Source organism: Sturnira hondurensis, unplaced genomic scaffold (assembly GCF_014824575.4).
Source record: "Sturnira hondurensis isolate 20B ecotype Veracruz unplaced genomic scaffold, ASM1482457v3 Scaffold0011378, whole genome shotgun sequence".
Lineage (NCBI taxonomy): Eukaryota > Metazoa > Chordata > Mammalia > Chiroptera > Phyllostomidae > Sturnira > Sturnira hondurensis.
The window spans coordinates 3,998,544-4,000,808 of record NW_028084009.1 but is presented as its reverse complement, the minus strand read 5'-3'; the positions used below and the strand labels follow the sequence as shown (position 1 = coordinate 4,000,808).

Genomic DNA, 2,265 nt, shown 5'->3' with positions numbered 1-2,265 from the left:
TTGCTGGTATTTTCGTCCCTTTGCTCATATCCACATAAGGTTTTTTAAACCTTGGGGTGGCATTGTTTTGGGGATTCCTTCCTACATTTTTAGATTCGTGGGCTATACCATCTCCTTTCAGATGACTCAACTCCGCTCTTGTACCACCAAAGCTGCTGCAGACACAGCCCAGGGGCACCGACCTTTTGGTATCTCTGGGCCACACACTGAATACACAAACACTAACAAAGACTGATCAGCAAAAAAAAAAAAAAAAAAAAGTTTTTAGTGAATTTATGATTTTGCGTCGGGCCTCATTCACAGCCATCCTGGGCCACACACAGCCCGTGGGCCACAAGTTGGACACCCCTGATTGTAAACCAGTGAGCATGGCTATGTTCAAGTAACTCTTTATCTAGCTTTGCGCAGTGGCAGTATCGTAGCCAATGAGGTTTATCCGAGGCGCGATTATTGCTAATTGAAAACTTTTCCCAAGTAACTCTTTATCTATAAATGCTGAAATTTGAATTTCACATCATTCTCACATGTCACACAGTACTGTTCTTTTCTTTTAACTACTTGAAAATGTAAAAAAAAAATTTATTTTAGGTCACTGTCCATAAAAAATAGGCAACGGGCTAGCTTGTGTTCCGGGGCCATGGTGGGCCAGCCCCTGCCACAGGCGTTTTCTCTACCATGGGTAGCAGCGGGAAGGCTCTGGGCAGAGGAACAGTGTGACCTGACTGAGACTGAAACAGAATGGCTCTGCCTTTTGTGTTCAGAGGAGGAGGCAGGGGCTGAGAGCAGGGACTGGAGCTCAGAGACTTGTTAAGACACTTGGCACACACAAAATATCAGCTATATTTTTTATTACGGTTCTTGTGGTTGGAATTACCGCTGCTTATTCCAAACACGTGTTTGCAATTTCCACGAATGCACAACGAGCCCTCGTGATCTCAGCCCATTGTTGCAGGGTTTAAAATAGACACGTGCTCTCGAGGAATGTATCGATAGATCAACAAGCTACAAGGCAGCCGTCTCGTTTATGTTTATATTTCAGGGCACGGAGAAGGAGTTATCATCAAGGAAGGGAGCTTATCGCTTGTTTTGCATGTACTTTTTATCTCTGGCTTAAAGGCAGTGCTCTGTGGTCATGTTATTAATATCATTGCATTTGCATTTAACTCAAAATCAAAGATGACACAAGACTCCTAATTGTTTGAAAATGCCTTGCCCTTCTGCTTCCTATCTCCTGAGCATCTTCTTGATTCTGGATTTTGTATTGGAAACAGGGGGAGCTGTTACCAACACGGATGATGTATAACTGAATGATTTCTGTCTGAAGACAGAATTTACCACAGAGCTATAAAAATGGTGCGTTTAGGGCAGGCTGTCAAGGAATGATGAATACTTCCAACTGGCTATCATTTCTTTTAGTCTTCACACTCAAGCAGGCCATTCATCTGAAATTGCTGCCCCCTCAACAACTGTCACTTGCTCTGTCCAGGGACCAAGACATCTTCTTCAGAATGGGGAAATATGACCAGATTAGGTTTCTGCCTTAGTGCACAGGTTGTGAGAGATTGTGTGTGTGTGGGGGGGGGGGGGGGCACCCCATGAATGAGCATGGGGCCGTTGCTGGGCAATTTAGTGATGTAACATTTCATCAGTGCATTGATGTGGTAAATGACTTATGCTTCTGTCCCAATGTACCAAGAATTGAAAAATGCTCATAAAAATTGAGCCTATGGTCATGAACATTATTTTCACATCCACTGTAAGTGAAGAAAAAGAATCAAATATGTTATCTGAATACACTACTTCCATGAAGAATTTTACTAATAAGGACTAAAAGACTTATCGCAAATAAACAATTAAGAAAAGCAGGCACTATTTTCTCACCACCCCCCTGTGTTCTTTATTTGTGTGTGTGTGTGTGTGTGTGTGTTTAGGAGTTATAAGCCAAAAAACTGTCATCATCCCATTATTACTGAGTGTCTCACGGGCACAGTCCCCATAGCAGGCACTATGACCAAGAATAAATTGACAAGAATGGGTATGCACCAGAATAAGTGTCCAACTTAACTGTTTTTCTAATCCAAATGCAAGAAAATTCATAAGAAACAAATTGTAAGGTAAACCAGTTTCCTTACTGAAATACGATAAAAAGCAATGACAACAATAATAATAAAATTAAGTTACAGGTTCATTTCTACCCGTGAACTCCTCTAAAATGTGGTGCATTTACTAGCTGTCCAGTGATACAGAAATGAGTGATTATATGAT

General features: G+C 41.5%; 1 pseudogene; it reads left to right on the top strand.

Annotated features, from left to right (window-relative positions):
* Positions 1 to 396: 396 nt before the first annotated feature.
* On the top strand, positions 397 to 527 carry LOC118996631 (uncharacterized; annotated as a pseudogene).
* Positions 528 to 2,265: the final 1,738 nt, after the last annotated feature.